Source organism: Chiloscyllium punctatum, chromosome 3 (genome assembly GCF_047496795.1).
Source record: "Chiloscyllium punctatum isolate Juve2018m chromosome 3, sChiPun1.3, whole genome shotgun sequence".
Classification (NCBI taxonomy): domain Eukaryota; kingdom Metazoa; phylum Chordata; class Chondrichthyes; order Orectolobiformes; family Hemiscylliidae; genus Chiloscyllium; species Chiloscyllium punctatum.
Window position 1 is genome coordinate 146,568,426 of NC_092741.1, and position 25,116 is coordinate 146,593,541.

Below are 25,116 nucleotides of genomic sequence, written 5' to 3' on the forward strand. Positions count from 1 at the left end.
TAGGTCAGTGAGGAAGGTGGAGCAGATAGGTCAATCACACAATGCTGAGTTGCAGGGTGCATCTGGGGTCATAGAATCCCTCCAATGTGGAAACAGACCCTTCAGCCCAACAAGTCCATACTGATCAGAATACCCACCCAGACTCATTCCCCTACATTTACCCCCAACTAATGAACTTAACCTGCACATCCCTGAACACGATGGACAATTTCGCACGGCCAATCCACCTAACTTGTACATCTTTGGACTGTGGAAGGAAACCAGAGCACCTGAAGGAAACCCATGCAGACACGGGGAGAATGTGCAAACTCCACACAGACAGTCACCCACTGCTGGAGCCGAACCCAGGTCCCTGGTGCTGTGAGGTAGCAGTGCTAATCACTGAGCCACCATGCTACCCAACATATAAGGTTGGGGAAGGGGAGATTTGGAACTTAGTGAAGTCGATGTAGATTCCATGCGCTTGAAGGGTCCCAAGGCTGAACATATGGTTCTTCCTCCAGTTGGTTTTGATTTGGCATTGGAGGAGGCCCAGGACTTGGCACAACTGTACCAACTCACCTAGCGTGCCCATCCTTAAACACTCCAGTCTTTGGACTGTGGGAGGAAACTGGAGCACCCAGAGGAAACCCGAACAGATACGGGGAGAATGTGCAAACTCCACCCAGTCAGCTAAGACTGTAATTCAGCCCAGGTCCCTGGCACTGTGAGGCAGCAGTGGTAACAGTTGAGCCACCATGCCACCCTTTTTATGATTATTTCCTGACTACACCAATGAGTGTCATCATTCAAGTCTTTCCGTGGTGTGTGAGCTACAATAATAAACAACATGAGATTTGAAGATAATTTCTACTCATTAAGATTACATTAGTCTGAGAGGAGTTCATCTTTTTTATGCAAAGTAGATGTATAACTATGATGGATTGGAGCTACTTAAGACTATACCACACCACAGTAAATGTGAAGCCAACAAATTTGGCAGCCTGCCAACTTCCTGCCTTTTCAAAGCAGGTAGATGTCAGTTAGTCAGAAACAATGAAGCACAGTTTTGGCATCAAATGCTTTTTTTTCATTCATTGGTTCCGCTGTGGTAATTATGTCATTTTCTAAAGGTTCTTTGTCTTAAATGTGTAATTAAGTAAAACCTTAGCAATAGGTTAAAAGGCATTCGTCAGAACTTTTAGTTACTGTTCAAATGAGGTTTTTGTTCTTCACCTGAGAAAATGTTTCAAATGATATGACCGGCTATTCAGTTAACTTTCAAGGGCAAAGGGGTTAAAGCCAATCTTTCCGATCTCGGGGTTATATATTAACAGACTGAAACTGCACATTACATTTCCCAGTCTTCACCTCTGCCCCCACTTGATGGACTAACAGATTGCCATGTAGCGCAAAGTTAATAGAATAATTAACCCTCAATTGAGAAAATTATAGCTGTGCTGTGATTCAATAATGAAATGTGCTAATTGGATTCCTCAACATCTTGATGCGGATACCCATGCTCAGGTGAGTCACTGACACAGTGAGTGAGATAATAATTTCAAAGGAAGTGTTCACTACCGCAATGAAAAGCAGTAAACCTTCAGTGTGAAAAGCAGTAGATTATTTAATAATGAGAATGCCGCAGTGATTGATGCATTGATGCAATCCAACTCATTTCACACTATTGAATTCTATGTTTGTATCAAAATGGGAAAAAGCCAATCAAACATGGCTCCTCTGAAAGTGTTCATGCTTCAGACTAGAATTGATAAGGTTATAGAGCTGCACAGCACGGAAACAGACTCTGCGCTCCAACTTTGTCGATGCCAACCAGATATCCAAAATAAATCTATTCCCAATTGCCAACATTTGGCCCGTATCCCTCTAAACCCTTCATATCTATGTACCCACCCAGACAATTGAGCTATCATGATATCCAATAGTGTAAAATATCGATGTATTTTTATTTAGCAATTTTCCTAATCATTTCCAAAACATTGAAAATTCTCCTTGTCTACCTTTACACATGGGAAATTCTGTGGGCTTATAATGTAGACTAGCCCAAGTCATGTCTGTCTGTTAACAAGGCTAAGATACCTCCCACCCTCATGTTAAATACCATGGAAACAAATTACAATTAAGGATAGAAATTGAACTACACAGGATTTCTGTTCAGGCAGGATGTCTGACTGAAAAGTTGAGAAACCAACTACTTTTGTATGTTGAATGCTACTGCGACCCTTAAAGAAGTTGAAAAACCTGTGTGGGTTTCAGATTAATATTAAAGTTGTAGCGTACTGTTATTATTCAGTTATGTAGTACATGTGCTCCAGGCTGTAAAACAAAATACTCAGCAGGCCAATAAAAATGAAATGTCGCCTGACATGTTTCAGGGAGTAGGGAAGGTAACTGAGGATAGCGGGGAGTGTGAAGCAGAAACCAGTCTGGAAAAGTTCTGAATAAGGCCACCATGGCTGTGTATGATCTGTTGTGCTTACTGACTTCAAGGACCTTTCTTCAAAGTGTTCTGATGTATTTGAAAGTTCGCAGCATTCAGGATCGCTTGATTTCGCTTTTGTCCACAGTCATCAGACGAGAGTGACATCTTGAAAGCCTCAGAAGATTAAATAGCAAAGCTCAGTCGGAAGCTAAAAAGAAAGGGCCAGGTCGGCCATTAAGGAGCAGGTCCTTTCTTGTCTATGAAAGAGCTTTCAAGGAGCACTATTGGAAGCAGAAGGCCTGATAAAGAATACAATGAGGGGGAGAAAAGGAGAACCCAGAGTGGAACCAGAGGGAGGGGGCTCTGTGAATGAGGGATTAGTGCAGCTTCTCAGCAAAGAATGGGGAATCCTAGTTGAGATGAAAATGAGGTATTACTGTTTGGGAGAATTTGGTTCATTGAGCAGTAACAATATATGTTGGGGCGGACAGGGGAGACTTGACATTGCACACCACTAAGCTATGTTGACCCTCAACATTGGCCATATTAAAACTGTTTTATTTAAGTTCTTTTGGATATTTACATTAAAATATCTAATTGAACTGTTTGAATATTGTTTTGCAATGTGACAGTTCATTCCACTACACACATTCATATTTAAAACATTGCTCACTTCAGACTTTCTCCATAACTAATTTAAAGAGAAACCGATGCATAAACATATAAATGTCATCTGTTGAAGTTACTCAAATTTGAGCTGTGTAAATGCAGAAGCATCTCCTATTCAGTTAGAAGCAATGTGTGAAGGATCCCACTTCAAAAAAACAATCTTGTTACTTCGAGTAGCATCAATTCTTTTGTTTCAATATAAACAGGAAGTATCCGCTGAGTGGAGTGGAAGATTTTACACCCATGCTCTTCCACACAGTAACTATGATGCCAGTTGGCTATGTTTACCTTATTTCCTGCAGGAATAAGAAGGGCATACTTGAATAAATTATTTTACTTCTCTGTCATGTACATTCTAAGCCAAGATGTGAGCTATTTGGAGATTAATGCCGTTTGCAGGATGCAACAAGGCAAGAGTTAATAAATGTGGAATAATATTTACAATTATAGTTCAATCAAATTTGGGAGTTATGTGGAAACCTTTCTTTGGGAGATTACGTGGGACAGAGGAGATGATAAATGGTCTGTGGAAAGTGCAGATTCAATAGACAAAACAGCCGTTCGTCTTCCAATCTTTATTCTGACACCTGGCAGAGAGCTGGGAGCATCCTATCTATCTGCCCTCTAGCCAAGTGAATGGCATATTACAAATGCCACATTTACTAGATTTATGTCTTTCATTGAAACAGTGAACTCTGACATGCTGATGTGTCTGGGCTCCTTATTACTTTGTTACCAATTCTATTATAAACAAAATTGCATTGTTGACCCACATATTTATAGAGTACTAGGGAACACCACGGTTTTTCCTGGTGGTCAGTTCGGAGACATAGGCATTGCTCAACACTTTGTGTCCTGTAAGTTTTCTTTTATTCTTTCATGTGCTGTGAGTATTACTAGCTCAACCAACATTGCTCATCTCTGATTGTCCTTGAGATGATGATATTTAACTGCCTTCCTGAGCAGCTGCAGTGTTATCTGATGTAGATTCACAAATGCTAGCGCAAAAAGAGTTCCAAGAGTTTGATCAAAGTCAGGATGTTGCATGACTTAGAGTCATAGAGTCATAGAGATGTATAGCATGGAAATAGACCCTTTGGTCCAACTCAGCTATGCTGACCAGATATCCTAAATTAATCAAACTTGTAGGTAGTGGTGTTCCCATATGTTTGTTTCCCGGATCCTTCCAGGTGGTTGCTGTTGTGGGTTTGGAAAGTGCTGCATAAAGAGACATGGATTGCTGTGGTTCATCTTGTATATGGTGCATAGAATTGGCAGACTGCATTAACATTGGAGTTTAAGATGGTGGATAGGGTGCCAACTAAGCAGGCTTTTTTGTCCTGGATGATGCTGAGTTTCTTGAATGCTGCAGGAGCTACATTTGTCCTCATAGGTGGAAGGTATGTTGTAGTTCACAGCAGGTCGGGCAGCATCCATGGACTGAAAGCAAGCTAATGTTTCAAGTCTAGGTGACCTATCATCAGAGCTATTTTTCACCATACCTCTTGACCTTCTCTCTGAGGCTGAACGTATTATCCTCAACGTAGGACTCAGCTTCATACCCTTATGCCCCCTCCTGCCGCTTAATGAATTTTGGGCTTGCCCAGCACTAATGAAGAGTCATCTAGACTTGAAACATTAGTTTGCTCTCTCCCCATGGATGCTGGCTGAGTTACTGTGATTTCCAGCTTTATTTTGCTTTCACCACAGATTCCAGCATCTGCAGTAATTTGTCCCTTTGGGCACCCTTGACTTGTGCCTTGTATGTGGTAGAGCGAGTTTGTTGAGGCAGGAGGTGAGTTATACGCTGTAGCATTACTAGTCTTTGACCTGTTGTTATATCAGCAGTCATCAACAGATGACGCAGTTAAGTATCTGATCAATAGTAACACTCACAACATGGGAATTTAATGATAGCAATCCAGGGAGATGATTAAAATGTCTCTTGTTAGACATGACCATTGCCTGGCACATGTGTGACACAAATGTCATTGAATATTATTTAATAATTCTGAGAGAGTTCAAAAATAATTGTGGGCATTTATTTGTACCAATTTGCTTTTTATTGTTATTTGTTTGCAATTTTATTACATTCTGATATTTTATTTGTTAAAATGTTTCTCCTGTTTGCTTTTGTGGTAGTCATGATTTGGAGATGCTGGTGTTGGACTGGGGTGTACAAAAGTAAAAATCACACAACACCAGGTTATAGTCCAACAGGTTTATTTGGAAGCACTAACTTTTGGAGTGCTGCTCCTTCATCAGGTGGCTGTGGAGTCCAGAATGAAGGACCAGTGCTCTGAAAGCTAGAGCTTCCAAATAAACCTGTTGGACTATAACCTGGTGTTGTGTGATTTTTAACGTGGTAATCATAGCTATGGTCAGCGCAGAGAAGCAACTTTAAGTAGGAAACAGATTTCAGATTTTAAAAAAATGATTTATTAGACAACAGGATTCTCACCAGGCCCCAAAAATCTGGTATACTCACACCATAACCTTAACAGGAGGCCAGCAGAAGGACCAGAAATGAAATTGGCTCCTATAAGAGGTGAGAATCTTTTATTGACCTTTCCTATTGACTCACCTGATTAAGCCTGTACTGGATTAGTGGTGCTGGAAGAGCACAGCAGTTCAGGCAGCATCCAACGAGCAGCGAAATCAACGTTTCGGGCAAAAGCCTAAGGGCTCGTTGGATGCTGCCTGAACTGCTGTGCTCTTCCAGCACCACTAATCCAGTATTTGATTTTCAGCATCTGCAGTCATTGTTTTTACCTTGACTAAGCCTGTAGTTGTATTAAGAATAGCAATCATTGTAGGATCTGTCGTGACCTAAGACCAGGGAAATACTGCTGCTACAATCCATGCCCTCAACCCACAAAAGGCCTGGCAATTGTATGATGGAGGTATAATGACTTATGTAAAGGAAACCAACTGGGCAGGATATGGAAATGAAATCTAGCTGGATGTTCACATGAGGGACTGACCTCTTGCCTATGATCTAATTCAAAAAAAAATGTAATTGACTTTTAAGTAGACTTCAGGAGCAATAGAATGTCTACAGTGTGGAAACAGGCTATTCAGCCCATCAAGTCCACACTGCCCTTCTGGAGAGCATCCCATCCAGACTCTATCCCTGTCATCCTGCTTTCCCATAGCCAATCCCCCTGACCTGCACATCTTTGGACTGTGGGAAGGAAGCTGGAGCAGCTGGAGGAATCTCACACAGACACAGGAGACAAAGGCTGGAATCAAACCTGAGCCCCTGGCCTTGTGAGGCAGCAGTGTTAATCACTGAGCCACCATGACACACATAAAGGTGATATGTAGACTGGCTGAATCTGAGAATTTCCCCTCAACTCCCCTCCCCTCAACAATTTTGATGAGGTCAGCAGTGGGGTATTTTGGCAGATGCACTTATGTTGAAATATATCCAATTAGGAGATTTCAGGTCGCTTCCTCATCATTCATGGAATCACAGATACTTGGTTTTTTGCTAATATTGTTCCATTCTAGGACACACACCAGGGTTGACTTTACATCTGACTTCCCATCTGTGTATGAAGGTGCCTTACTTCACCCCTGTTTAATCCCTACAGTAATACATCCGTGCATCCAGGAGTTCACCAAGATAGGTCAAATCTGTATCCCACGACTTTGCTATTGTCCTTACATGTAAACAATTTCATGCAGGAGATATGTGTGGTTAATTTTGCACAAAGCACTGGGAGTGGGGGCAAGTTTTGAACCGTGCCTTGCTTCTGACAGCCAACCTTATTTGACACGTGAATTGCAGTCCTTGCAAGACAACTTGCTGACTGCCGTTAAAAGGAGAAGCTATTTTAAGGTGAATACTTAGTCGGTGTTTTGATCAGGAGGCAGGAAGGAGATGGGAGCAGAGATTATCACTGCTAGAAAACTGCTATTTCTGATTCATGTATATTTTTAATATAAAAGTCATGGCATGTGTAGGCAGAACACAAAGAGAATTTCAGTCTGGCATGATTCAAACTGCAGTGGGAGCATATTGAAGCACTGGCTTTGAAGTTTAACATAGTACAACATTCCCTCTTTTCTTTTTGCCCTTAAGATAAACTCTAAAAAAGCTTGGGATAATTTTTGTCACAACTTATTGACCTGACAAATTCCTCTGTGTTTCTCTGAACGCAATTAGTGGCCATTCCAACGGAATTCCTGTCGGAAATTCACCCTGAGGCATTAGGTAATTTAAAGGGTTTTCTTTTTTTGTCTGTCAACATTGGATAATGCAGTCCTGGATCCCAGCAAACAAAAAAAATGTAAAGAAGGTTTGGTGCATGAGGAATGTTAAGCTGCACAGAGGTTGTGAGCTTTGTTTTTGGAGCTCTCATTCTGGAGGAGGTGAGGATAGATTATAATTGCACCACGAGTCTTGAACAGAGAACCCCTGTAGGTAGAGTGGGCCTTTCAATCTTCTGATCAACGGACCCGAAACAAGAATGCAGGAGGGCTGCTTTCCCACGTTCTTTGACAGTTCAGTCCTGAAGATAGCGTCCTTTCAGATCTCACTTGCACTTCTTTTGTGCTGTTAGAAAAATGAATAATTTGTCCTCCCCTTTTGATATGCAGTCAGATTTCATCTACGAAAAGAGACCAGTCTCTTGTGTATTCAATTTGCAGGCTTCCTATCTTGATAAAATGATTCTCTTTCAGTAAGGAGCATTTTTTAACCAGTGATATTTACTCTTGAATCACCACATAACAGTCAGACCCAATCAGCTCATCTGACACCACAATTATTTCAAAACAAGAGTGTCAATGCACCATATAATCGGAATTTACCCCATCTTACTACAGAGTTCAACCATAGCCCTTGGATTTTCATATTTTTCACAGTGATATTTGACATTGTTCTGGTGGTAATTTTTCTTTACTTCAAAGTAGTCTGATCTGATTAAAATAAACTATGATGTTCCCATTAATCCCCAGAAGTGTGATGCTGTTAATTACACCTAATTTGTATTATTTATTTTGATTTTTAAAGCAAAAGTGAGATTTCCTTGTTTTCGTTTGACAAACTCAAGCAAGATTTGTATCAAAACGATGACATGGTAACATTCCATTCAGCCTAACCACCTCCAACATGCTCATCTATTGTATGAGAAATATTCCCATCTTGTCCTATTCTGATGTCTCTTTACACCCCTTTCCTCCATCCATCTAATTTGTTAAACACTGCCATTGACTGCATTTCACTATTTTCTTAAGGCAAGATGCTGTTATATAATTCCCACTTCGTCAGGCATTACTTTAAGTCCCAGAACTTTTTGGGGCAGGATTCACGCCAGCTTGATGCCTCACACAGTTGAATTGCATCTTGCACAATCTTCAGAGTTTTATCTTCACTACTCAGGTTCAGCAGTGAGGCGTGATCACGAACACTTGGGATGGGAGAGCAAGTTGCTGAACAGTTCTTCACTGAGCATTGAAGCCTTCAAGACAAAATGAAGGGAAGAAAATTCTGGGACTCTACGTACTAAAAGAGATGAATAACTCATGAGCGTAGAGCCCCTACAATGTGGAAGCAGGTCATTCAGCCCATCAAGTCCACACTGACCCTCCAAAGAGCATCCTAGTCCTTCATTGCCCATGGCTAATCCACCTAACCAAACATGGGCAATTTAGCCAATCCATCGAGCATGCAGGAGGAAACTGATGCACTCAGAGGAAACCCACGCAGACACAGGGAGAACATGCAAGCTCCACACAGATAGCTGTTGGTGGCTAGAATTGAATGCAGGACCTTGGCGCTGTGAGGCAGCAGTGCTAGCCACTGTGCCACCCTGTTAATGGTGCATTGCTGCAGCACAGAGGGCAAGATGCAAGTCTGAGTCCAACCCTCTGCACACAGCAAAGTTTTAGATATCAAACTCAAGTCATAACGGAGAGAGAGTCATCACCCTGGTGCAGGTAACTTGTCAGGAAGGACTGTCAGAGATCTTGAAACTATTCAAGATCAGCCCTCATACAACTTTTTGCAATGAATCATAGAATGGTACAGGCAAAGCACAGGGATCCGTTTACCTTTATGCCTGACTTACCACAAGTGAGGTATAATGCAAAGCTGGGGTCAGCTGGGGGCTAGCAGACATCATGCCTCAAGATGAAAAGGTTCCAGGATTCAGTTACAGTCTGTCCTGAGTAAATTAACTCAGTTGGAGTTGGTGTTCTACAGTTGGACTCAGTTCCTTGAGTGCAGTTTTAGTCTCCCTGTCTGAGGAAGGATGCTCTGGCTATGCATGGAGTGCAACGAAGATTTAGCACACTGATTCCTGGGTTATCACTACTGAGGCACAACAACACCTCTTCTTCCTCAGGAGGCTCAGGAAATTTGACACGTCCATAAAGACCCTCACCGACTTTAATCGATGCATAATAGAGAGCATCCTATCCAGAAGCATCACAGCTTGGTACGGCAACTGCTCTATCCAAGAGCTCAAGAAACTACAGAGAGTTGTGAACACAATCCAGTCCATCACACAATCCAACCTTCTTCTATCCATTGACTCTTCTACACCTCTCGCTGCTCTCGCTGCCTTAGAAAGGCAGCCAATATCATCAAAGACCCCTCCCTCCCCAGTTATAATCTCTTTTGACCTCTTCCATCAGGTCAAAGATACAAAGCTTAAATACATATATGACAGGTTCAAGAACAGTTTCTTCCCCGCTGTTATTAGACTTCTGAATGGATCTCTCAAATTTAAATTCTAACGTTGATCTTACTTTTTGTGCACCTTCTTTACAGTGGTAACTTTGTATTCATCTCTCTGTTCTATCACTCTGTGATCTTGCATGCTATGATCTGCTTGTATTGCATGCAAAGCAAAACGTTTTACTGTGTCTGGGTGCATGTGACAATAAATCCAATAAAAAACAAGATTAGATCGGTTGGGACTATATTCATTAGAGCATAGAGTAATGAGATGGGAGTCTCATAGAAACCTATAAAATTATTACTGGACTAGCCAAATGTTCCTGATGACCAGGGAGTCCAAAACCAGGGCCAACAATCTGAGATTAGTGGTTTACCATTTTGGATTAAACAAGGAGAAATATCTTAACCCAATAGGTGTTGAGCCTGTGGAACTCAGTGCCACAGAAAGCAATTGAGGCCAAAGCATTGAATATTCTCAAGGAGGAGGTAGATCATGGAATCATAGGATCCTTACAGTGCGGCAACAGGCCCTTCATTCCAACAAGTCCACACTGACCCTCCGAAGAGTAACCCACCCAGGCCCATTCCTCTACCCTATTATCCTATATTTACCCCTGACCAATGCAACTAACCTGCACATCACTGAACACTATAGGCAATTTAGCATGGCCAATTCACCTAACCTGCACATCTTTGGATTGTTCAATGGCATCAATCACATCAGCTTTACTGATACCTGAATCAGCCATTATGAAAATAGTATAAAACAGTGCATCAGAGGCCAGGGAATTCAACGGTTAGGAATCTCAGCTTCCAACTCCTCAGTATCTACAAGGACATGTCAGGAGTATATTGGAATACTCTTCTCTTGCTGGCTGAGTTCAGCTCCAAATCCATTTGCATAAGATGAAAGAAGTCCTCTATGTCCCTCTAGTCCCATTACTTCTTGGGTAGCAGTATAAATTTACTTGGTTTTCCATTATACATTTAGAATTGAAAAGATCCATCAATCAGATTTTTTAATGAAACACCAAACTATTGATTATAAAATGAATTCAATGAAGATGCAAAGTTAGTTGACATGCAGTTTGTAATGTGAAAGTATATATGTCTATCCTTCTTTGTTTCTCTCACTGGGTGTTTTTCTCTCTCTCTTTTACTTTCTTTCTACCTCCGTCCTTCTGTTTCTCTCCTCAGGATCTTTCTCTGTCCTTTGCTCTGTCTCACCTTTGGTTCTCTCTCTCTCTCTAACTCTGCTTCTTTTTCTCTCCCTGAGCTCACTCACTCTCTCTCCCTGTCACCTCTTTTATAGATTACATTACAGTGTGGAAACAGGCCCTTCGGCCCAACAAGTCCACACCGACCCGCCGAAGCGCAACCCACCCATTTACACCTTACCCAACAATACGGGCAACTTAGCACAGCCAATTCACCTGACCTGCACATTTTTGGACTGTGGGAGGAAACCAGAGCACCCGGAGGAAACCCACACAGACACGGGGAGAACGTGCAAACTCCACACAGTCAGTCGCCTGAGGCGGGAATTGAACCCGGGTCTCTGGCGCTGTGAGGCGGCAGTGCTAACCACTGTGCCACCGTGCCGCCCACCGTTCTGTGGAATGAACTGCTAGAGGAGGTGGTGGATGCAAGTACAGTTGCAATATTTAAAAGACAGTTGGACAGGTACACGAATAGGAAAGGATCAGAGAGATGGAGGCCAAATGAAGGAAAGTGGGGCTAGTTTAGTGAGAAGCTTGATCGGCATGGACGAGTTTGACCACAGGGTCTATTTCTATGCTGTATGACTCTCTGTCTCAATGGGTCTATATTTTCCCCCCTTAATAACCCAAAACACATGCACACACATACATATGTTAGAAGACAGAACAGGATTTCTTTCTGCAGTGGTTCACTTTGAAAAAAAATATTTTGTCCGCTAATTGTTAGTTCTTAAACAAGGAAAGAATAAAGAATAGAATTTTCAGATTGAAAATGGTTTGCCATTTTAGCACATAGCCAAGTCAACAGGCACATGTCATCTCTGGGATCTTGGCAGATGCAGCTTGCTTATCAACACAAAATGAACTTTCAACGGGGGTGTTTGAGAAAGGCAAAATCTCTCATACAGTCTGTTTGATTGGCAGTCAGAGCTTTAAAAAAAAACCCACACTAAATTCAAAACTGTTCCTTTCTAAGTAGTCATCTGCTTATTGCAAGGTCTCACCAACGTGCCCAGCTGATCTTTGGATGGAGGCAGAGGCAAATAAGCTCAAGGCCACAGAGACTTTGATGACCATTGACAGGACACGGTAATGAATGCTCAGAGGTATGAAGTCTTCAGTGATGCGAATAAAGATCTCTGTCATCAATAAGCTGGAGGGTCACAGGTCCCTTTGGCAGAGCTACTCACTCATCTTCAGGTAACTCCACCTTCGTCAGGAAATCCTATGTTGAGGGTATCGACTCTGTCTCCTCCAAATCCTTATTCCTCGCCCATGCCCTCATCGTATCTGGGGCTCTCTCTTTTCTAAAGAGGGTCTTGCTTGTCTGAGTGCCGTGCTTCATTGCCAGGCACTGCCTTCCTTGTGACGAGGTGATCATCTTGTCCTCTGTCCTTATTGCCCAATGATGGTAGGTGGATAATAAACCATGCACTCCCCATGAGGATAGTGACCACTTCTCATGTCACTTGGGCTGCTGCACTCCAATAGCACTGGTTTGTCAATGCTTGAGTCCCTAATTATTTCACTAATTTCCTTGGGTGTTTATGTCTGGCTGGGTTCCGACTGTGCACCTACCTGCTTTCACCTGGCCTATCCCTGTCAGCTGTGTTAGTCATAACATCCCCCATTAGCTAGTTGTGAATGAAGACCTCAATCTGTTTAACTGATTTTCATCAGGGAATGGGCAGGCTCACAACATTGCCCTCTCCCAGTCCTGGTGAATGTGACCAATGCAGGAATAGCATCCAGAAAGTATCAGACTGACTGGCAACCTTGGAAACTAAGATAGAGTAGATACAAGATAAGCTTAAATGAATATTTGTATTCTTTCTTCATTCATGGAACCTGGGCATTGTAGGATATTAGGCGAAAATGAGTACTGCAGATGCTGGAGATTAGAGTCGAGAGTGTGGTGCTGGAAAAGCACAGCAGCTACGTCGGATGCTGCCTGACCTGCTGTGCTTTTCCAGCACCACACTCTTGACCTTTTGCTGGATATTGCCAGTATTTATTGCTCAGAGGGCAGTTAAGAGTCAACCACATTGCTAAGGGTCTGGAGTCACATCTAGAACAAACCAAGTAAGGATAACAATTCCCTTTCCTCAACGATGTTAGTGAATCAGATCATTTTTTTTCTGATAATTGACGTGGTCATCATTATATTCTTAATTCTAGGCTTTTTAAATTAAATTCAAATTCCGCCATGGCAGGATTTGAATCCAGAATTTTACCTGGGTCTCCGGATTTATAGTCTAGCAATTATACCACCTGGCTATCCCATCGTCAAAGATAAGCAGCAACTTTACTTAAATATATTAACCAAAAGTCTTCCTCTGTTTTCAGCAGCTTGTTTTTACTTCATTGCGCTTAACCACCACCCTCAGAATTATTTAACAAATGGTCATGTTTATTGTGTTCCTTTCAACAGGACTTGTGGAATTCCATGACCATTTGAAAGCTGTAAATTTTGAGTGGAGAGGTCAAGCTGAGAAACATCCCACCTCGCTGTGACATGGAGTGGCTGAAGGAGATGACGCCGGTGCATTTAAGGCAAGGCTTAATGTATGAACGAGGGAGAAGAGGAGAGAGGAATATTGGGGGCAGCATGAAAGCAGGTAATTAAAGTGTAAAGAAACTCGTAAAAATGGACATTGTTAGGCTGAATGAAGTGAATGGATTCTGTGTGGCTCTAGGCAACGTAGGATTTAAATGGGTTTGCTTTGACCACTGATGTGATACCCAGATGGCAGTTTTGCCTGAAACAGGGCAAGAGATGAGGCACAATAATAAAAAAAAGATTCAGTTATATTTTTTCACCATATTTTCTCCCCACAAAATATAATTTACTCTAAAACTTTATTAAAGTATATTATATGACTGTTCATAAGATTCAAATTAAATCAGTTTCCTACAATACTGTACACTATTCACTACGTATAGAATTACAAAGTTAAAAATCACACAACACCAGGTTATAGTCCAACAGGTTTAATTGGAAGCACACTAGCTTTCGGAGCGACGCTCCTTCATCAGGTGATTGTGGAGGGCTCAATTGTAACACAGAATTTATAGCAAAAATTAGCAGTGTGATGTAACTGAAATTATACATTGAAAAATTGATTGTCTGTTAAGCCTTTCATCTGTTAGAATACAGTGATAGTTTCACTTCTTTCATGTGTAAATCACAAAACCCTTTTTTTAAAGTTGCATTCTCGGGTTAGCTGTTAACAATGGTGATAGCTAGACAATATGTTGAAGGTCGATTTCGCTACTCGTTGGATGCTGCCTGAACTGCTGTGCTCTTCCAGCACCACTAATCCAGTATTTTGTTTTCAGCATCTGCAGTCATTGTTTTTACCATATGTTGAAGGTGTTAGCCCCCTGTGTTCTCTGTCTATGACCTGATGTTTAGATTGATTCTAATCTAAAAAGTGAGATAACAGAGTTCTACATAAATTCATGCAGTTTTTGAGCTCAGAGTTCTACATGAATGCATGCAGTTTTTGAGCAAAGTACAATGTAACTCTGCAAGTACAAATTCACCACACAAAATATATGTGTTCATGTGGGTCTTTTTCTGTCTGTGTGTGTGTGTCTGCCTGGGGTGGGGGTTGTGAGTGTGAGAAAGAGTGTATGTGTGTATGCACGTGTGTGTGTGTGTGTGTGTGTGTGTGTGTAGTGAGTGCAGAGTTTCCTAAGTCTGTGAGGGGGTGCATGTGTGGGAGTGTGTGTATCTATAAGTGTGTGTGTGTGTGGGAATATCTGTGTGTGTGTGGACAGTGCAATGGTGATCACCTGCAATGGAGGTCCCGGTTGAGGCCCTCCCTATGGGTACCGAACTTAGCTATCAGCCTCTGCTCAGCCACTTTCCTCTGCTGCCTGTCCTGAAGTCCACCTTGGAGGATGGTCACCCGAAGGTCCGAGGCTGAATGTTCTGCACCACTGAAGTGTTCCCCAACTGGGAGGGAACCCTCCTGTCTGTTGATTGTTGTGTGGTGCCCATTCATCCGTTGTCGTAGCCTTTGCTCGGTTTCCCCAATGTACCATGCCTCCGGTAATCCTTGCCTGCAACGTATAAGATAGACAACGTTGACTGAGTCACATGAGTACCTGCCATGAGTACAAGGTGGGAGGTGTTCCCACGCGTAATAGTGGTATCTATGTCCACAATCTGACACGTCTTGCAGTGTCCACCGTGACAGGGTTGTATGGAGTTGTCCTGAGAGCCGGGCAGTTTGCTATGAACAATGATCTGTTTGAGGTTTGGAGGTTGTTTAAAGGCAAGTAGTGGAGGTGTGGGGAAGGTCTTGGTGAGGTGCTCATCCTCATTGATAATGTGTTGCAGGTCACGAAGAACATGGCGTAATTTTTCAGCCCCTGAGAAGTACTGAACAACTGTTTCCTCCCAGTTGGGGAACACTTCAGTGGTCCAGGACATTCAGCCTCGAACCTTCGGGTGACCATCCTCCAAGATGGACTTCGGGACAGGCAGCAGAGAAAAGTGGCCGAGCAGAGGCTGATAGCTAAGTTCGGTACCCATAGGGAGGGCCTCAACCGGGACCTTGGGTTCATGTCACATTACAGGTGATCACCATTGCACTACACACACACAGATATTCCTACACACACACACACACTCTCACATACACATGGACGCAGGTACACACAGACACCTACACACACCCTTTTAGACACACACACTTCCACACATGCATCCCCTCGCAGACTTAAGACACTCTGCACTCAACACACACACACACACACACACACACACACACCACCCCAGACAGACACACACACACAGATAGACAAAGACCCACATGCACACATATATTTTGTGGGGTGAATTTGTACTTGCAAAGTTACATTGCACTTTGCTCAAAAACTGCATGCATTCATGTAGAACTCTGAGCTCAAAAACTGCATGAATTTATGTAAAACTCTGTTATCTCACTTTTTAGATTAGAATCAATCTAAACATCAGGTCATAGACAGAGAACACAGGGGGCTAACACCTTCAACATATTGTCTAGCTATCACCATTGTTAACAGCTAACCCGAGAATGCAACTTTAAAAAAAGGGTTTTGTGATTTACATATGAAAGAAGTGAAACTATCACTGTATTCTAACAGATGAAAGGCTTAACAGACAATCAATTTTTCAATGTATAATTTCAGTTACATCACACTGCAAATTTTTGCTATAAATTCTGTGTTACGATCGAGCCCTCCACTATCACCTGATGAAGGAGCGTCGCTCCGAAAGCTAGTGTGCTTCCAATTAAACCTGTTGGACTATAACCTGGTGTTGTGTGATTTTTAACTTTGTACACCCCAGTCCAACACCGGCATCTCCAAATCATGACTACTATAGAATTACAGTTAATGTTTACAAGATTCATTGCACATTAAACATACAGCCTCAGCAGCTTTACCCAGTTTCCAGCATCTCAATGTATAATGCCTGAAAGGTTTCAGCCAGTGGCCTTTCTCCTTTGAGCCAGTACAGCAGCAAAGTTTGGGCATACAAAAGAGCATTTTTTCCACTGATTTAGTGGCTCTCCAACTATGATTGATACTTATGCCATATTCCTAGGACTGTCCCTACAGCACAGAGTCCTGCATTATAGAGCTGCTCAGGATAAACCTGGAGGGAAAAGAAAACACTGCATCCCTTTCCTGAACTTCTTTGTGAAGGTGCTTTCCACAAAGAGGTCTCATCCACACCACATCCTGGTTGAAGACAGCTTGAGAAGATGGTGAAACACCAAGCTCACACAGAGGTTCTGACCACCACACACTACAATACATCCTGGTGCTTTGATTCAAAGTTATGGCCATGAGGCATTGTGCCAGATGAGTTTGTCGGAACGATGTCTCAATGAGAGTCATGCTGCAGGAGCACAAAAGGAAAATGCTGCAAATACTCGACCGTTCAAACAGCATTTGTGGAAAGTTAAGCTGGAAAGCCCTTTATTGGGTTGAAGTTCTGATTTTTGTTAAAGCATGAACTTTACTAGTTAGTGTGTGGAGATGAAAGGAGCACTCTTGCTCAATTGTCCCAGATAAATGCGAAGCAGGTCTCACTTTTCAGGTCCTCTTCAGCTGGACTGCCAGCTGATGCCAACATGAGTCATTGCCATGACCACAGAAAGGGCAGGGTATTTCACCAATAGAAACTCTGCTAGCTCAGTTTTCACGTCCTCAATTCAGTCCTGTGCACACAGCATTCACACCCTGCCTGCACTTTCAGCAAAATTGCAATCAGATACATGATTCATTGAGTCATTCATTAGTCAAACATTCCTCCTCACTCTAAAAACTAAACAAGCACGTCTGCGGATACTCCAAGTCAGTTAGCTAGTTTCCAAAATAATTTGTCCAAAATTGCTTTTACTGTGACTACGTTGTTTCTCAAAAGAAGCATCTACGTCTTCTTGAAGGACTGCAAAGGTGCCATCTCCGTTTCCTCTGCATGCAGAAAGATCTACTTTGGGTCAATGATTCTGGTACATTGCATTGGCCACCATTTGATGTGAGGATGGATCAGAATCTTAAAGTATTTACAGACATGTTCTAATTTTAACTCTGGAATGTGCTTTCTGTTTTAAATGAAAGGGTAGCTGCAGAGAACAAAGAAATTACATAAATTCCATGACTACCTGAAACCCATGGAATGTTGCACCAATAAGATTTCAAGGAAACTTCATGTGTGGAGAGACTTGGCAAGAAGATGTAAATCGGACTCTTGAGTATTTCCCCTCTCAGCACAAAGCCAACACTTGCAGATCTATCTGTTTTATCTGTCAGAACTGTAACTGTAACTGTAACATCTTTGGGAACATTGCCCAGGGACTGTTCATAGTGTTAAAGACTGACTGCAAGAAGAGTTATTTTAAACACTCCAGCACTGCAGTTAAAGAAAAGGAAAAACTCTCTCTCTGGGTGCTGGAATTCAGTCACCATCGAAAAGAAATTAAAATAGAACTTCTGCCAATGAGAACAACCCAGATCTTGAAATCAGCTGTTAACTGCCAATGTCAATGGTACTGGTGTCATCTAATAACAGCTGCAACATTATCTTACCTGATAATTCAGGGTAAAGTTTGTATATTTTGTTCTTTTAGTCTTTTGGAATTATCTTTTCTTTTGACTATGTGTGTCACAAGAGAAATCATCACGTGTTTAGTGAATAATAAACTCACTGACTTTGTTAATTCACTTGATAACTTGGCTCCTTCCAAAACACAAGTTCATTTGTATCTAGAGGAAAGGGAAGAGATTCCTTTCAAATGCACCTTGGTGGGATGAACCAACTGGGCTGGTGTAAAATGAAGGGGGTGGGGGCATTCATTCCTCCTTACCCGTGAGCTTAACAATTTGGCATACCCCATTTAGAACTGTAACATCTTTGGGAACATTGCCCAGGGACTGTTCATAGTGTTAATACTATGTGATCATAACTGCTGCAACTACCAGAGCATGACTCTGTTAAGATATGATACATACATTTGTGTCTTTGGTGTTTTAAAAACTAGATCAAAATTTAAATTTGTAAGGACTCAGTGAAGATTTTTATCTCACCTTGCCTCCTGTTATGAAAAAAAGCAGAAGTATCTTTTTATTTTCTGGCATAAACTGACATCTTTCTCACATGATATGCAAAGTTCCACTTAGACTCAGTTGACAAATGATAATTAACATCATAGAATTGTTACAGCAATGTCATGTGACTTGAAAGAGGTTTTATCCATGTGATGTGTCAATTTGTTAATCTGCTCCGATTCCTTCAGTATTTATTCATCTTCTTTGTCTTTATCCTCTTCTGTCCTTTGAGTATAAATCATCCCACTCAATCAGTTTGGACTGGGATAGAATACAATATTTTGCTCACTTGTCCCATCATGCATTCACCTCCAGTACCCCACCCCCATTACTTTTATTATATCCCTTTTATCGTTGATGCTTCACTTGAATTTGGCAGATTTACTCCAACAGCCTGCCTTAACTCAGGTCTCTGTTCTAGCTGGTGATAAACAAGAATATTAGGGAATTAGCTGCTGGCCTGCTCACAATAGGTAAATCTATCAACGTGGAGCTGGGTAATTTGGTTCCCTTTGTCGACTTTGTACCAGTGTGTGGGAGGATTAAGTAGTTAAATAAAATTGCTTAGAGACTTCTGTTCTCTCCACTCAGATCCTGCTGTCCTTCATAGAACTTTAATAGCTTCCTGTGCCAGTAAAGATCAAATTACCCAATAGCTTGCCCTTGTCTGTTCCTAAATTTAAGGTTTTATAATTTAAAATGACATAAATCAGGAGCTACTTTCCCAAAACAAGGATCTTTAACCTTCATTAAAAACATACAGTGCATGCTGCAGTGACAGTGCAATGACCTATGGATTCGGGTTTATAATTCTTTAAGGGTTTGAATCACGTGTAGACAGGGTGGTTAAGAAGACGTTTAGCACGCTTGCCTTCATTGCTCACTTCTTTGAGTATAGGAGTTAGGATATCAGCTTATACAGGATGTTGGTGAGTCGTCTTCTGGAGTACTGTATCCAGTTCTGGTCACCCTGTTATAGGAAGGACATTATAAAGCTGGAGAGGGTTCAGAAATAATTTATCAGGAATGTTGCCAGGAATGGATGGGTGAGCTATAAGGTGAGGCTGGACAGACTGGGACTTTGTTTAATGGAGCATAGGAAGTCGAGCGGTGATCTTGTAGAGGTTTATAAAATCATGAGGGGTATAGATAAGGTGAATGGCAGATGTGTGGGGGATTTCAAGACTAGGGGGCACATTTTTAAGTTGAGAAGAGAACGATTTAAAAAAGGCATGAGGGGCATTTTTATTTACACGGTGTTTGTGGAATGAAATTCCAGAGGAAGTGGTGGATGTGGGTACAGCAACAACGTTTAAAAAAACATTCAGATAAGTACATGGATAGGAAATGTTTGGAGGGATATGGGTCAAGCACCCGCAGGCGGGATTATCTTAGTTTAGGATTATGGCCGGCATGGACTGGTTGGACCGAAGGGTTTGTTTCTGTGTTGTATGACTCAATGACAGTATTGTCAATCTCTGGTCAAAAAATATCAAGATATTATAGTAGAAATACTGGTGTCAAAGATCCAATGTGAATCTGGAGCACTCATACTCCAGGTCAGGCAGGATACCAACAGAAGAGCTGTCAAGGTTAAACTTGGCTAGCATTCCTCTGAACATGGGAGAGTGAAGGAATGATCAACTTGAGGTGCTTAATATATTCAAAGAATTTGATAGGGTAGGCATAGGCAAATCATTTCTTCTTAAGAGTGAATCAGAGAATAATGGTGTGTCTAACCCAATTTTCCAATGACCAGACAGTCGTCATTCCAGTGTGGATGGGAGTGGTGCATGGGACCCCTTGGAATCCTCATGTGGTAGACCCCAAAAGAATTGCCTGATGAACTGAAGATTCCACAGGGCAATTCCTTTGCACCTGGAAACCTCGAAAAGTCTCCAACTAAATTGACAATTTGGAGGGTTCTGATCAAATTAAATAAATAATTTACCCTGGCAAAGTTAGATTACTAACTACATCTTTTACTTCCTGCGTAACAATGCATCTGGCCCCAAATTTACCTCACACATCTCCAGCTGTACCTCTGACGACCCTGACTGACACCTCCCTCAGGATCCAACACCGTATATACCTTCTCCTGTTCCGGACCAGACGTGCCTCCCTTCCCCCACTCTGGACCCGATTTACCTCCATCAATCCCCACATTGCTGGGCTCCTCGAACGCAATACCATCCTCCCCCAGGACTGAACAGACTCTTAACTTCCACCAACTACCACCGAACCCAAACATTGCACCACTAATCTAACCTCCTTGTTATCTTGCATCCTCCTCACCCTGGCACCTTAACCCTATTGACTTGACATCCTAACTGCTTGGAATCCTATCCTGACAGCTCTGTACCATGAGAGAATGTTCAGAATGGAAGTGTAGCTTGAAAATAATAAGCATCCTCTCCTTATGTATGACAAGAGAAGGAGCACAGTGGCCATCCTTGGAAAATCCAGCCTGTATAATTTTATTTAAAGAGGTTAGCCCATTCAGGAGTAAAATAAGGAAGTGCATTTTCCACATTAAGAGCTATGGAAATTTAGAAAGTTTTCCCTTAAAATATTTTGGCTGTCGGATTAAATGGAACTCTAAACCTGTAACCGATAGGTTTTCGTTTTGAACATCAAGGAACAGAAAACAAAGGCGAAGTTCAGGAAGATCAGGTATAACTGCGTTAAATGGCATGCAAAGCCCGAGGAGCTGAATGACTTAATCCTGTTTCAAACGTCCCTGTATCCCAATGAATGAATCTTGAACTCAGTTAAGTTAAATATGCCCTTGGACATGAGAGGGAGAACAGCCCAGCAGGGTTCACACTCACGCCCAGATCATTTGGTCGACAGACCATTTCGTGCAGGGGTGAGTGTCCTTGCCCCCACCATAAAGGTCTGGGGCAAGACTACACTTGCAACCCTATTGCAACATGTAGCTACCATTGGGCTTCAGATTGACTTGAGGCTGGACTTCCGTTCCCAACTGAGAGCCAATTCTTCAAAAGCAGCTCTCTTATCCCAGGAGCTGCTGCTGGAACAGCTCCCCCCTCCGAAGGGGAGAGGTCAGGACCACTGGAAGGATGTGAAACTTTGAAAAGGTTCAGAAAAGACTTAAAAGGATGTTGCCAGGGTTGGAGGGTTTGAGTTATAGGGAGAGGCTGAATAGGCTGGGGCTGTTTTCCCTAGAACATCGGAGGCTGAGTGTTATAAAATCATGAGGGACATGGGCAGGATAAATAGACAAGTTCTTTTACCTGGGATGGGGGAGTCCAGGACTAGAGGGCACAGGGTTAGGGCGAGAAGGGAAAAATTTAAAAGGGACCTAAGGGGCAATGTTTTCACACAGAGGTTGGTGCTTATATGGAATAGGTTGCCAGAGGAAGTGACGGAAACTGGTACAATTGCAGGATCTGGATGGGTATATGAATAGGAAGGTTTTGTCAAGTGCTGGCAAATGGGACTAGATTAGGGTGGGGTGTCTGGTTGGCGCAGACAAGTTGGACCGAAGGGTCTGCTTCCATGCTTGTACACCTCTATGACTGTCTGACTCTAAGAGGTGAGTGCAGATTCTTACCTGGGCCAGTTTGACCAATTGCAGGAAAGGTGTGGCTGGTTCGATGGTCAACTGACTACATGGGAAGGCAGGGAAAGTCCAGCTGGGTGAACCCACTTTTCCGGAGAAACTCCGATGGGCACAGATTGCAGGAGGAAACCTATCTAACCACTACCATTTACATGACACTTGACATGAGCATCCCCACTATTGGCAACATTCCACCTACATTGACCCCTGAGAGGCCATTAGTTGACCACATAACAATCTCAGTTGACCTGTGGGCAAGTGGCTACTCAAAGCCTCACCCACCAGGGTTAAATACTGCTGGGGTTAGCTTACCAATTCCAGCCACGGCTGTGGTGCCTAATTTTAACTCCCACTGCCCCTCACCTGGCTTGCTATTCTACCCGGGGGCCACACAATTGAACTTCAGAGTGTTTCTTGTGGTCAAAAGCTTAAAACATTCCAAAGATCAGAAGAGCAGTGCTGTGTGATCCTACACAGTCCCCATGACTAGTTTGAGATGATAGTTTGTGAAGGAGCAATCCCAAAGGGGTTGGGTGGTGGAAGCAGTGAATCAGCAACCAGATTCTGTCCCTGAATTTTACAATATTCACCATCACCCTGCCACTCAGTTTGTTTTAAAATAGAATTCCCACAGCGTCGAAACAGGCCATTTGGCCCAATAAGCCCATACCAACCCTTCGAACAGCATCCTACCCAGGCCTATCCCCCTACACTATCCTTGTAACCCTGCATTTCCCATGGCTGACACACCTAACCTACACATCCACTGGACATCATGGGTAACCTAGCATGGCCAATCCACTCTGACCTGCACATCTTTGGACTTTAGGAGGAAACTAGAGCACCCGGAGGAAACTCACGCAGACACGGGGAGAATGTGCAAACTCCACACAGACAGTCGCCTGAGGCTGGAAAGTGAAGAATCACAGCCTTAAAAATGAGTACACATTTACAGTCTCACATTTCAGATGACACATTTTAAAATGCATAAAATATTTAGTCAAAGAGAAAGACACACATTTCATGCTGCCTTTTCCTAATCTGGAATTTTACAAGGTTCTTTCCATCAGTAAACTTCCTTCATCAAACAATTGTTAATTGCTGATTGACCTGTTCAAACACAACTCCACCCTTTACAGCAGATCAATGGATGATATGGAGTAAAGTGCAGCATTTAATATCAGCATTAAGGAGAGTATTCTCAGCTTCATCAAGAAATGTCGAAAAATCTGCAGCAATTTTTAAAAATATTCAAAACGAGATTTTCTCATAGTAATTTACCAATTCTCTGTAATGATATAATTAAATTAATTGACAAACAAAAAACGAAAGGGAGATCATGGTTCTGTTTTAGGGAATTTTCCCCTTTTATATGGTTTTCAGATTTGGGGAGGAGTGGCAAGGGGATAGGAAAGTCTTAACTTTGCTGTTATTCTCTCTGTTCCCACTCTTGTCTGGAGAGGAAAAAGTCTTTAGAGCAAATCTGCTCCGTAAGCGACCATTAGGAAACACTTGAGATTAAATCTGATTAATCTGCTATCTATTGTGGTCCTCAACATGAGTGCTCCAATATCTATGGAAGGAAAGAAATGAGTGGGAATGAAAGAATGAGTTTCCTGTTTATTTGGCTTAATTTATCAATAGAACCGGAATGATATTTGTTGTCTTGATTTCCCAGATACCAGCCATATTGAGGAGCTGTCGATGATTGGAGAGGTCCCATCACCTGAGGCACACAGTCTCATCAATGAACATGATTGCATCACTTCCTGGAAGTGTGTCAATTGTCCACCCTCTAATCAAACTGGAAGTGGCAGGTTTGAGGCAGGTTCAGTAAAAGTTTTGAATTTCCTTATCTTCTGATGCATATTTGAGGATTAAAGTCCTTCCCCCAGCCTTGAAGTATTGCTAAAACTGTAAATACTGATGCTGTTGAACAAGGCCCTTTGTCATGACTTGATTTGGAGATGCCAGTGTTGGACTGGGGTGTACAAAGATAAAAATCACACAACACCAGGTTATAGTCCAACAGGTTTAATTGGAAGCACTAGCTTTTGGAGCACCGTTCCTTCATGTGGTGGTTGTGAAGAAGGAGCAGCGCTCCGAAAGCTAGTGAGCTTTGTTGACTCATTGCTACATCTCAACTAAAAATGATTGTCACTTAATGTAGTATTCCCTCATTATTGCATTGAAATGTTAGCTTCGATTGTGTTTGGAAAGGAGTTTGAGCCCAACGCCTCTGATTCCAGTCACACCACTGTATCAATGGGCCATTTCAAACTGATATGACCCTGCTGTGACAATTTCAGGGGTTGAAAGGCATTAATTGCAGGTAAAAACACGGACTGCAGATGCTGGAAACCAGAGTCTAGATTAGAGTGGTGCTGGAAAAGCACAGCAGGTCAGGCAGCATCCAAGGAGCAGGAAAATCGACGTTTCGGGCAAATGCCTTTCATCGGGAATAGAGGGAAGGTGCCTGCAGAGTGGAGAGATAAATGAGAGGGGGGTGGAAAAGAAGATAGGCAGGTCGGACAGGTCATGCGGGCTGGGTTGAGCTGGAAGGTTGGAGCTGGGGTGAGGTAGGGGAAGGGGAAATGAGGAAACTGTTGAAATCCACATTGATGTCCCGGGGTTGAGGTGTTCCGAGGCGGAAGATGAGGTGTTCTTCCTCCAGGCGTCTGGTGGTGAGGGAGCAGTGGTGAAGGAGGCTCAGGACCTGCATGTCCTTGGCAGAGTGGGAGGGGGAGTTGAAATGTTGGGCCTCAGGGCGGTGGGATTGATTGGTGTGGGTATCCCAGAGATGTTCCCTAAAGCGCTCTGCTATGAAGCATCCAGTCTCCCCAGTGTAGAGGAGACCACATCAGAAGCAACGGATAGTTCAATCAATCTTCATTATCATGATTGAGAAAATAACGCCAAT

At 42.5% G+C, this 25,116-nt stretch overlaps 1 long non-coding RNA gene across 3 annotated transcripts in view; it reads left to right on the forward strand.

Annotated features, from left to right (window-relative positions):
- Positions 1-1,376: 1,376 nt before the first annotated feature.
- LOC140466282 (uncharacterized) overlaps positions 1,377-25,116 on the forward strand; it is a 65,340-nt gene continuing 41,600 nt past the window's right edge. For 2 of the 3 annotated variants that reach the window (XR_011955206.1, XR_011955208.1), the window contains exons 1-3: positions 1,377-1,506; positions 13,434-13,620; positions 23,875-24,020. This is a non-coding gene — a long non-coding RNA (uncharacterized lncRNA). Of the gene's footprint in view, positions 1,507-13,433; positions 13,621-15,350; positions 16,226-23,874; positions 24,021-25,116 lie in introns of those variants that run through there. The other variant, XR_011955207.1, reaches the window with a different exon arrangement.